We start from the raw sequence: 12,835 nt of genomic DNA on the forward strand, positions 1-12,835 counted from the left end.
CACTTAAGAAGGGGGAAGATTAGGGTTCCTGTCACTGTTGCTCAGAGACTGGAACTCGTGGTATTTGATGACAACAATGTATGTCATTGTGCTCTTACTGCAATTGATCTAATGATACTTATAACTGCTTATAGATGTTGGGAAAAGTTTAACACACGCTGTAAAATGTTTGGGTTTAATGCATATGCTAAAAATTTTAGATTTAGATCCCTTTTACACTGCCCTAATTATTGGCAGGCAGCACTCTTAATTTTATGTGGAGTAGGCATTTAGGAAGGAGGATACCTAAGGCCAGATAAAAAGGTGAATACTGGGTTTGAAAAATGCCCTTTCTTCTTGTCTGGAAGATGGAGTTATTGGTGCCCAAAATTATATCATTATATTTTGTTTGAGGAGCTACTCACAGTCTTTTCATTAGTGATAGACACAGGGGCCCAATGACGGGAGTTAGTGTGGATCCTCGCCTGAACAGCACACCATACAGAGGCTGTACTGGCCGGCTCAACATGGAATGGTGCCAGGCACGAGGAGTGCCCTCCACATGGCCTAAGACAGGGTGACCTGTGATCTGTTTACTTTAAATCTCGCTAGATACCTTTCATTTGAGGAGCTCCAAGGATGGGTGACTTGTGGCAGGAAATCCCCCAACCTAAGACAGGATACTGGGAATCCTAAGACGGGTAAGGGGGATAAAGACCTGGTCCCCACTCGACCTAAGAATCATAAGGCACCCCTCTGTTCCCAGGAGAGGTAAATTGCTTCACCATTCGAGAGGAGGGTCTCTCCTTGTCCCAGTCCCTTCTCTTTTATTTTTTTTTTTTTTTTTTTTTTTTAAGAAGAGTGAACTCTTCTGTCCCTGGAACTTTCTTTTTTTTTTTTCTTAAATATTTATTTATTTATTATGTATACAATATTCTGTCTGTATGCCTGAAGGCCAGAAGAGGGCACCAGACCTCTTTTACAGATGGTTGTGAGCCACCATGTGGTTGCTGGGAATTGAACTCAGGACCTTTGGAAGAGCAGGCAATGCTCTTAACCACTGAGCCATCTCTCCAGCCCCTAGTCCCTTCTCTTTTAGATCTGACACCTTGGTTGGACTCTGACCTGATGCCCTTCACTTAATAGCTACCTGTCTTTATAAAAGAAAGGGGGATCTGTCAGGAGCCAATTTCCTCCTAAAATCATTACAGGAACCATCACCCTGGGGAGTCTGCAGAGAACCCCACACCCCTAATTGTGTTAAGAATGGTTCTATTGACAGAGCCTACCCCACACCCAAATTGGCTGTTAATGAGAGCTATCTGTTAGCGGAACCCACCCCGCATTCTAAACTATCTAGAGAACTAGGTGTGTCAACTTCCAGGCCTACTGTGACTTGACCGAAGATAACCTCCTGCCTACGTGACCAACGAGGACCATGTGACCAATGTGAACCACGCGGCAAGAGCCCAGAACCCTGTGCCCATCCCCCCAACTCCTTACCCTATAAAAGGTTGTATCTCGTCCCTAATAAACGGAGGCTTTGACAAACTTTGCATGGCCTTCTTCCTGTCTCCTAGCCCATATCTTCCAGGTAGTGCCTCTCCGTGACCCTGGAATAACTCAACTGCCAGGCGGGCTACTAACCCTAGACTAAGTAGCCCGCAAAGGCAATCAACAATGGTGCATGCCATGCCTTTAATCCCAGCACTCGGGAGACAGAGGCAGGCGGATCTCTGTGAGTTCAAGGCCAACCTGGTCTACAAAGCGAGTTCCAGAGTAGTCAAGGCAACAAAGAGAAATCCTGTCTCAAAAAAGATTTTTTTTTAAAAAAGAGGCTAACACAGATCCTTAAACTAAACTGTTGTGACTCAATCCCATCACTCAGTCATAGTCACAAACTTGTGAGGTAAACATCACCCAGGGGTTAGAGTCTGGCTTGATAAGCTTGTCTGGTGGCAGTGCCTTAAATCCCAGCACTCGGGAGGCAGAAGCAGGTGGGTCTCTGTGAGTTCAAGGCCAGTCTGGTCTACACAGTGAGTTGAAGCAGGCCAACCAGGGATACACAGTGAAATGCTGTCAGAGAGAGAGAGAGAAAGAGAGAGAGAGAGAGAGAGAGAGAGAGAGAGAGAGAGAGAGAGAGAGAGAGAAGAGGAGAGATTGAGTCTGACTTGGGCTACCATGATGGCTGGTGGATGAGAGGGCTTGCCATCAAACTGGACAACCTGAATTTATCTCAGAAACCTGTGCGGTGGAGGAGGACCGACTCTCACAAGTTGTCCTCTGACCTCCCCGTGTCTGCTCTGACAGACGCGTGCTCCCTCTCAGAATAAACAGATAAATGCACATAGACACAGATAAGAGTCCAAGCCCTTCCATGACATGGCTGAGTTCAAATCTTAGCTTTAACACTTTGAAATCACAAGGTGGGACGAGTGTTTCCGGGCCCAGTTTCCTCTCATGCAGGACTGAGGGATTAGGATAATTTTCATTAAGTATGTGAAGTGTTAAGAGGATTAACTGATATAATGCGCACTAAGCCCTTAGATTAGTGTCAATCAGAAACAATCAGTGCTAATGGCTGCTGAGTTAATCATTTTAATTCCTTACCAGTGTGATGTGGGATGCCCCTCTGTATGCTGTGAACTTTGGAAGTTACTTGCAATGCACTTCCTGTTTACTTAGGTAATGTTATACCCTTCTGGGGTCTTTGATGGAGTTGAAGACAGCTATAGTTTCCTTAGTTATGATAAAAGATACATTTGTTATGGAACTTTAGACTCGTAAAGAAATATTGTAACTGTAATTCTTATTTTATTCTTGTTTTGTTATATGTAATTATACTATGTTAAAGTTAAAACCTTCTTTTTATTTAGACAGAAAAGGGGAGATGATGTGTGATGCCCCTCTGTATGCTGTGAATGTTTTATTACCATTGGTTAATAAAGAAACTGCTTTGGCCTATGACAGGGCATAATATAGACAGGCTGGAAGAGATATAGAGAGAGAGTAGGCAGAGTCAAGGAGACACCGTGTAGTTGCTGAAGGGGGAAGATGCCAGAACCTTACTGGTAGGCTACAACCGCGTGGTGACACACAAATTAATAGAAATGGATTAATTTAAGATGTAGTAAGAGCTAGCTAGAAATATGGATGAACCATTGGACAAACAGTATTGGAATTAATATAGTTTCTGTGTGATTATTTGGATCTGGTGGCTGGGAAACAAACGAGCAGTCTCTGTTTCCACCAGTGCATCTTGAAGGTTTCCTCCTGTGAATGAAACATCAGTTTGCCAAGGATGATAGAGGTAGAGAGGGCTGGAGGCAGGCAGGTGGGTGACAAGAGAAAACTGTATCCTCAGCTGTGTCCCTCCCCTTGTGGCTGATCTCCTTTAGGATCTGGGACAGGTCTACAAAGGTCCCTAATTATATTATCCCTTGTCCCCTGAAGGCCCTGAAGCACTGACCTGGGATGGATACATTCTAGCTGCTTCTTGAAGTATTATAACAAACATTGTATCATTCAGCCATTTGTTACTGATACAGCCATTTGTTACTGTAACAAATACCAAGATAGGCAAGTTATAAAGAGGAAAGGCCCCTTTTGGCTCACAGTTTTGAAGGTTCCAGTTGTTTGGGGCCTGTGCCTACATTTCCTGATGGCGGTGTGCAGAGGTGTGGCTTACACCTCTCATCTTATGACCAGGAAGCAAGAGTGGGAGAGAATGACGAATGGTCCAGGGACCCTTTTAGTGCCACTCCACACAAGGATATACTTCCAGTAACCCAAAGGCCAGTAGTGCCAAGGTGGAAACCGAATCTCTTCTCCATGGGCTTTTGGAGGGGCATTTCAGAGCCAACCCACAGCAGCAGGAAAGGTTGCCACACATCACTTGTATTTTAGATGGGTCAGTCTAACAGCTGACAGGGGACAGGTCTGAGGCCTGGGTTCCTGGGGAGCTGTTGGGAAGCCATGCTAATTCAAGGAAATACTGGAGGAACTGGGTTCAAATGCTGCCAGCAACAGGACAGAAGAGAGGCGAAGCAAGAGAGAGAGTCAGGGGTCAAGTGGAACCAGGTGTGTATGTTGACAGGCTGCTGGAGAGCAGGGGGTAGGGTGGGAGCCGGCAGGAGCTGTTTCCTAGAGCAGAGATGCTAAGATGTGAGTGAGTGGGTACCAGAATCCACTGGAGGACTCACTAAAATAGATGCCACTGAGTCCTGAGAGAGAGCACCAGTCACCAGAACTGCAGTGGGGTCTGTGAGTGTGTGTTTCTTTTTTGAAAGGTTTTATTTGTGTGTGTGTGTGTGTGTGTGTGTGTGTGTGTGTGTGTGTGTGTGAGAGAGAGAGAGAGAGAGAGAGAGAGAGAGAGAGAGAGAGAGAGAGAGACTGTGTGAGTGTGTGCCTGCGAGTGTGTGTCTATGTACTTGCAGAGGTCAGCATCAGATTCCTTGGTGCTGGTGCTGGAGTTACATGATGTTGCTCACCAAGCAAGTACTGGGATACAAACTCTGTTCTCAAGGATAACTCAGCAAGCATTCTTAGCCCCTGAGTCACCCCTCAAGCCCCAGTGAATTGACATTACCCGTGCATTCCCAAGTAATCTCCGGCTACACTCAGAAGAAGAAGTAGTTCTAGAAAGGCATAGTTAGGTTTGCCATAGCTTCTGGGTTGGGGTGAAGTAAGACTGCCTGAGGAGGCAGAAGAAAGCATATAAGGAGAGCTATAAGGAGAGACTGAACCCTTGTGCAAGGCGGAGTGACCGCCTCTTCTCTCTGCCATACTCACCCTGCTTGAGAATGCCAGGGGCTAACAGGCCATGGACAGTCACATGTCTTAGACTTACACGGTGTGAGCTCTTCCAAATGAAGACAGTGAAAAGGTCTGGCAGTGACAGCTGTTCCTAAGAGGAGCAGGTAATGTCGGGTGTGGCAGCCCACACCTGTGAACCTGGTACTGGGTAGGCTGAGGAATGAGATCAGGCTACAAAGCAAATTTAAGGCCAGCCTGGGATATGTGAGATTTTTGTCTCCTCTCACCCCCTGCCTACCACTCCTCCCCCATAAAGAAAACAAGAAAGAAAAAAAAAAGGACTGGGGATGTAGCTCAGCTGGGAAAGTGCTTGACTAGAAAGTACAAAGTCCTGGGTTCTGTTCCCAACACTGCATAAGCCAAGCATGCCTGCAAGCCCAGCACTCAAGAGACAGAGACAGAGCATCTGGAGTTCAAGACCACCCTCTATTGCACAGCAAGTTCAAGGCCAGCTCAGGCTACATAGAAACCTGTTTTTGTTTTTTAATGAAGGAAAGATTCCAGACACTCAGGGGAGAGGGTGTTATTTAGGGAGGGAGAGCAGGGGTGCCTAGGAAGCCACAGGGAAACTGGAAACTCTTCAGGGCTTGCCTTAGAAACTGTCCCCACTAAGACCGGTGTGGGGTGGGAGCTGTACAGCAGCTTTGATGTCATTACTGAGTGCCAGCTACCCAACAAGCAAGGTGTTAATTCCTTGGGAGAGGAACAGGCAGCAGTCTCTAGAGGGGGCAGGGAGGTAGTATTTCCTGATGGGGAAGCTTGCTGCTGTGAAGTTGTGGTTTTTGGGTTGGAGGTCTGTCCTGGTTTGCTTTCTGTTGCTGTGATATTCTGACCAAAACAAGTTGGGGAGGAGAAAGTTGCTTTATTTGTCTTACACTTCCATCATGGAGGGAAATCAGGGAAGGGACTCCGAGCAGAAACCACAGAGAAGGACTGTTTTCTGGTTCACTCCCAAGAGAGTGAGAGAGCGTTCTTATACAACCTAGGCCCAGGAGAGTAGGGATAGTGTCGCCCACAGTGGGCTGGACCTTCTCATCTCAACTATCAGTCAAGATAATTCCTCTCAGATATGGTCACAGGCAATATTGGTCTGGGCAGTTGATGCTCACTCTTCCAAGGTCCATCAAGTTGACACTAAAATCTAACCAGCATAGGGTTCTAAAGAAGGAGATACCTCTAACCCAGGAGATACCCCCAACCCAGGAAATACCCCCAACCTGGAGATACCTCCAACCCAGGAGATTCCTCCAACCCAGGAGACACCCCCAACCTAGGAGACACCTCCAACCAAGGAGACACCCCCAACCTAGGAGACACCTTCAATCCAGAAGATACCCCTAATCAAGGAGATTCCTCCAACCCAGGAGATACCTCTAATCTAGGAGACACCTTCAATCCAGAAGATACCCTCAACCCAGAAGACACCCCCAATCCAGGAGACACCTCCAACCCTGGAGACACCTCCAACTCAGGAGACACCCCAACCCAGGAGACACCCCAACCCAGGAGACACCTCCAACCCAGGAGACACCTCCAACTCAGGAGACACTCCAACCCAGGAGACACCTCCAAACAAAGGAAGGTTCACAAAGCTGCCACATAACATCAGATAAAAGCTGGATACAGATACAGCAGCTGAGAAGACCCTCACTAGAGGGTCCCGTGTCACCTCCCCCTCCCGTTAGAATGCACCAGCCTTACATAGCAGTGGCTCCCAGCAGTGTGCTCTCTGTGGTTGGTGAGCTGACAGTGGTTGACTGTGCATTTAAGTTAGAGCCCATGGCTAACCTTTTAGGTGAGAGGGTTTCAAACTCTTTTAGATCCCAATTTTCAATCTGGGGTCACGGTTCCACCTGCAATCCTATCACATGGGAGGCTGAGACAGTAGGATTGCTCCAAGTTCAAGACGAGCCTAGGCTACAGAGTGAGGCCTTGCCTCAACCAGTCCCCACTTAAATACATAAAATACCTTACTTTCAGCTGTTCCTGCAAATTCTGCGTTGGCAGTATCCATCTAGCCTTTCGCACCAGCATGCCATGTCCCATCCCCCACACTCCGTTCTGCTCCCAACTACAGCTGTGCACTTGCCTGGGCCTACCAGGAGAGATACCGGGGTTGCCTCCCTGTCAGGGTGCCCAAGGCTTTGCTTGTCCCTCAGTATCACCTTCCCTTGTACCTCCTGCACCTGCTCAGAGCAAGAATCTTCCATCTTGAATGGAAGCTGTCATTCCTCTGTCCCCCTCAGGGAACCCCTGTCAATCATTGCAACCAATCAGGAACTAGGGCACCTGGACTCATAGCGCTGCCGTCAGCCAGTAAGGGAGCCAGACCTTTTCTCTCTGTGAACCTTGAGGAGCCCTTAATATTGGGGGGGGGGGGACAAGACAAGGAGGTCACATTTTAGCTAATTTCTGTTTGTCCCCAAAATGCCACAAAGTTTATCATGGGTGTACTCTGAGGCTGGGGTGGCCCTTGCTGTGTCTGGTTGTTATGTGGGCCCGGTGTGAAAACACTGATTGGGAGCTTCAGGGGGCCAATGCTCAGTCAGGGCAGGAGGTCCCACACCCCACACTTTCTGTGAACATTCATTAGTGGCCCAGGGCCTTCTGGGGATTGTACCAGCCCACAGCTCCTGCCCCGCTCTCCATGTAGGCCCAGCTTATCCCTGTGACTCTGGGGGAGTTTATTTGGATACCTCACTGATATCTGATACCCTGTTGATATCTGGATACTTCCGTAATGTATGGTACTCTGTTGATATCTGGTACCCTGTTATATCTGGAAACCCCAATAATACCTGGTACTTCATTGATATCTGGCACCCCCTTTATATCTGGGTACCCTGTTGGTATCTGGTATCCAGTTGGAACATGGCCAGAGCTGGAGAGTCACTCTGCCTCTCTCCTCTCTGTCCACTCTTATTCAGATCTTTGAAGTAGTGCTGAGGCAGACATGACTGGGTAGCAGAGGCAGGGACAGTGGGCGACTGCCCTGCTCTCTGTATACGTTGTAGGGCCAGGCTCAGTCTTGTTTCTACCCACTGGCCCACACTGCACCTTTGCTGCTCAGGGCGCAAAGGGTCCCTTGTTCTTTGGCGAGTCTAGTCACTGGCTCCTGGAGCCAACCAGGGTTGGGGGAGGGGTGTATCATTCCAAGATGGATTTCTAACCTTGATGTCTGCTTCTCCTAAGCAGACCTGTAGGCTGCCGTGGAGACAGCTAGGCAAAGCCTTCTCAAAGGGACATTTAAATTTTCAGTTCTTTAATAAAAACACTGAAACAATACAAAACAAAACAGCAGGAGACCGGGGCTTCTAGAAAAGAGTTTCTCACAGGTATTCTGCAAACATCACATGTCCTTTCCTCGAGGTGACACCTATCTCATCTTCTGAGAAAGATCAGAGATCTTGGCGAAACCTGTTTTCAAAAAGAGCAAACAGACAGAGAATCTTGCCCTAAGTAGTTTCCATGGAGGGGAGGGGCAGGGAGTGGGCATTGCACACTGTCACAGGCTCTGCACAGCCCTCCTGACTGTCCCTAAAGGGACATTCTAGCAAGGCAGTGAGGAGACTGGGTTAGGTCACCTTGCCACTGACCACATTGTAATTATGGACAAAATGCTTTGTTCCCTGGGCTCGGAGCACCGTGTGAAAGATGGCCAGGAGCTCCTATGTGCCACATGACTTGAGGGACGCTCAAGGTTGTATGACGGGGTTAGGGAGATCGTGGTTGATAGGAGGAGACCACACGGAGCAGAGCTCACCTTAAATTGGGGTTTTAGTTCTAGCTTATTTTCAAAAGATGCTGTGTCCCAATGAAACAGAGCTCCTAGCTGCCCTCCCTGGAGGCAATGGTGGATATTATAGTTCAAACCTATCCTAGACACCGACGAGCTTACCCACTTGGATCTGCACGCATGTGTCTTGGGATTGTCCCAGGCCAGGGAATGAGTGAGTTCCTATTCTTTCCAGCCATCCTTCTTCTTTCTTTTTAACTCATCACCAGTCTCCAGCGGATGCCCATTTCACTGCCTCTGGTCTGTCTCATGGTGTCATGACCACACTGTTAATCTTCACCCACTTCCTGTGTGGATCCCTGTTGGAGGCACATTAGGCATGATTTCTGGGCTACATCCGGAGATGTCAATACACATCAGATCGCCTGCCAGAGAGGTGGGGCCACTTTAAGCACACGCAAGGCTAGCAAAGGCCTTGAGACTTCAAATATGGATTGTTCCCAGCATCGTCCGTGTTTTGCCTCCCTCTCAGGTGCCGCTAAAGATGGGGAATCCATTCACTCTGAGTGATACATGTTAAGTTAGGAAGTCCCTTCAATGCTCTGTCTCCATAGAAGGGGACTTGCACAAACGGAGGCAGCTTCAAGGTCTGCAAGGCATGGCATCTTGGGTAATCTCTGCGGCACAGAGGGTCCATCATCAGCGGAGACACCATCACGCCTACTAGCACACAACTGCATCCGGAACTGCCAGGGTTTTAGAAATCCTGAACCTTCTGTCCTTCTCTTTCCCTTCCTCCCCGCTTCCATAGAAACGCTCTACCGAAGGTCAGGCCATTTTCGGGGTCTACCAGTCTGGATGAATTCCGCCGTTTCTGTTGCAGTGAGCCTCCACAGCCCACACAGTAAAGTTATGATCTGGGCAACTGGCTCTAGCCATATATCTCAAATCTGGACTGGCTTCATCCCAGGAGCTGAGTTGGTCTGGGGAGGAGTGGGGTCGGGACAAGATGACCAGCTCTGTCCCCATCTTAGCCCTGGTAAATCCCAGGTCCTGCTAACCCTCTCAGTCCGAGGTGGTTGCAGAGAGGATCGGGATGTGATCTGTGTGGAACTGAGTTGGATGCTGTTGGTGCTGATGGTGGTGGTGCTGGAATGGCCAGCGAAGTATGGGGCTCCCAGAGCATCATGGGAGAATGCATGTCTGTAGATCAGGAGGTCAAGGAAAAGGTGAGGAGTATGGCAATATGGACATGAAGAGGGGGGATGGTCTGGAAGTAGGGTGAGAAAGGAGCCATAAAGGATGGTACCTTCTAGCTCTGAAACTGGCAGATGGGTGTCCCTAGTGAGGAGTGGGTGCTGGATGAGTCCCGAGACACTAACCACTAGACTGTTCCTTGTTCTTACTTTACTTTGGTCCCTCCGAGGTTCCTTACTACACTGTAGCATTCTCCAGTTGGGAGGGGCAGCCCTCAATCCTGTAGGGACTGGACTTGGGGTCAATACCTGTTAAGTTCTTGGCCAATGACAAGACTGGAATCTGTGCCACCAGCGAGGGGCTGATGCCATGGGGTGGGGCTTTCTCTTCAGCTCTCTGGCTGAATAGCAGAAGGCAGGTCTTGGTGAAGGAGTGGTCTCTAGGTCTTTAGACGGGTCAAAATGTCACCTGGATGAGTGATGTCATCCAGACTAAGCAGGGAGAGTAAGGCTGGATGGGGGTTGGCTCAGTAGGTGCTGGGATCTTCATCAGGTAGAAGACTGATTGTAGCAGAGGTAGAAATGGTACCCAGAGTCTACTGTTCCAGCCCTCTGTTTATAGTTATGAACTTCCCCAGCTGCTGCTGGGCTGTCATGTGACTTGGAGATGGCCAATGGAAAGACTGGACAGCGTGCTTGCTGCACACACCTGAGGACCTGAGTTCGATCCCAGATTTGGGCCGCAAAGACAGGAGGATCTCAGGAACTCACTGGTTGACCAGTTTAGTAAACTGGTTAGCTCTAGGTTCAAGGAGATCTTACTCTTCTGCAAATGGAAGATAGAGCTGGGAGGTGGCTAAGTGAGTAAGATCACTTACTGCACACACAGGAAGGGCTGAGTTCTTACCCCCAGGCACCACACAAAAATCTGGACCTGGTTGCACACATTATTGTAAGTCCTGGTAGGGAGATCTCTGGGACTTGGTGGATCAGAGAGTGAGAAGTAGGGAGCCTGACATTTTTCTCTGTCCTTTGCATTCTTGCACAGTGTACCCCCAAATACATGCATGAGCACACATATACTACGCATGTGCACACACCAACAAGAAAGGAAATAGCTGAGTGACTTTAGGAAGGGAGGTGTGCCTTGTGCTTCTTTCCCTGCCTTCTAGCTGCAGGAATGCAGGTGTGATGGGTGGCACCTGAGCAGCTCTTTTGGCCTGTGAGGAGGCAGCAGAGTGGCTGTTAGGATGTCCCCGGAAGAAAACCATCTTAGCTCTGAATCCTGACCTCACAAAGCCACCTGGCAGCCTGGACGGTCAGCTCCAGACCTCTTTTTACAGTTGCGAGAGAAATAAGTCCTGTCTTATTCTAAGCTGCTGTTTTCATCTTTCCTGTTGACGCACACAGCCAAACTGGGACACTGCTGCTGGTGGAAAGAGGTGGGAGGCAGCTTGCGGAGTCTGGGCTGGAGCAGGTCAGGGATGATGAGATGGAGGAGCGGGTGTTGTACTGATGCCGGGGGACAGCGCCTTGTGGGGAGCCTTTCTTAGCCACGGTTTCTATTGCTTTGAAGGGAGCACCGTGAACAGAAGCTGATGCAGAGGCATGGAGGGGGGATGCTTCCTGGCTTGCTCAGATTGCTTTCTTATAGAATGCAGGACCAAGAGCTCAGGGATGGTATCACCCACAATGGACTGGGTCCTTCCCCATCAATACTAAGTAAGAAAATACCCTACAGGCTTGCCTACAGCCTGATCCTATGGAGGATTTCTTTTCAATTGAGACTTCCTCCTCTCAGATAACTTTAGCTTGTGTCAAGTCAAAGTCAACATAAAACTATCCACTACAGAGGCACAAACCTAGACTCCAGGGTGCAGAGGAGAGGCGAAGCTGAGGGGGGTACAATCCGGTTTGGTCTCCAACAAGGACATTGCTAAGGTGGACAAGGGGGGGGAGTCACAGCTGAGAAGGGACATTGGGGCCAGGAAACCCAAACGCAAGTATCTCGTAGCTCCTGTGAAAATGGGGTCTTTGGGTGCGGCAGGCCGCATGAGCAGATGAGCTGTGAGCTGGGTCTGTGAAAGTGGAAGATGCAGGGAAGCTTGTTCAGTGGAGCCCCAAGAGGATGCAGAAGAAAGCAGGAGGATAAAGGGCCCAGGAGCAGCACCTGTGGGGACCAGGGCGTGGATGCTGGAAAGATAGCCTACTAAGGGGACTTGTCCAAACACAGAAGTCCCCAGCAAGAAATGTAGGCTGACTAGGGGAGGCTACTGTTAGGCTTCTGACATCTGAGAACCTTCGAGATTCTTCCTCACGATACCCTGGGGGAAATACTGGTGTCTCCAGGACAACAAGCCAGGACCCTAAGGGGACTCCACTTCCGCTAGGATGGTCTGTGAATACTGGAGTCCTGCCGGTGGCAATGAACTTGAAAGTTCCAAAGCCTGAACATGATGGCCAGCTGATGGCAGCTGGAGGAGCTGGGGCGGGAGGTTCCTTGAAGCCTGAAGTCCTGGCAACTCCTGTGGACTTTCAGGTTAAGCTTCCAAGTCTGGACTGTGTGACAAGTGTTCCGGAAGCCCTGGGGAGAGAGGGGTGATGTGGCCAGATTAGGGCTGAAGAAAGATCATCATGGCTGCCTGTTCTGGCTACTGAAAAGGAAACCGAGGCTGGCCAGGAAGCTCCTGTGGCCCCAGGGATGGGAAGAGAGCCGGTATATTCCCCTGCACCTGGATGGTGCCTAGGGCTTTGGACCCCGCCAGGTCTAGTACTCTGGGCGGCTGCACAGATGAGGGTGGAGGTGGTTTGTGCCTCACTTGCCTTACAGACCAGAAATCCCAGCAAGGAAGAGAAGGTTGGGAGATGAAGGTGTGTGTGTGTGGGGGGGGGGGGGATGGAGGAGAAAGAAGAGGCCTGGACAGCACCAGCTAGACTAGTCAGTGTCACCACCACAAACCCAGCTACCATGACACTGGGTCATTCGAAACTGGGTCCGTGGTTTCTGATTTTTGCCCAGGGATAATTATTTCTTTCTACTTTATATGTGCTTTAAGTTTTCTTAACTGATTCTGTTTATCTGGAGGGAGGAGCTAAGCCCAAGGTTTGC

This window comes from Microtus pennsylvanicus, chromosome 2 (genome assembly GCF_037038515.1).
Source record: "Microtus pennsylvanicus isolate mMicPen1 chromosome 2, mMicPen1.hap1, whole genome shotgun sequence".
NCBI classification, from domain to species: Eukaryota; Metazoa; Chordata; class Mammalia; order Rodentia; family Cricetidae; genus Microtus; species Microtus pennsylvanicus.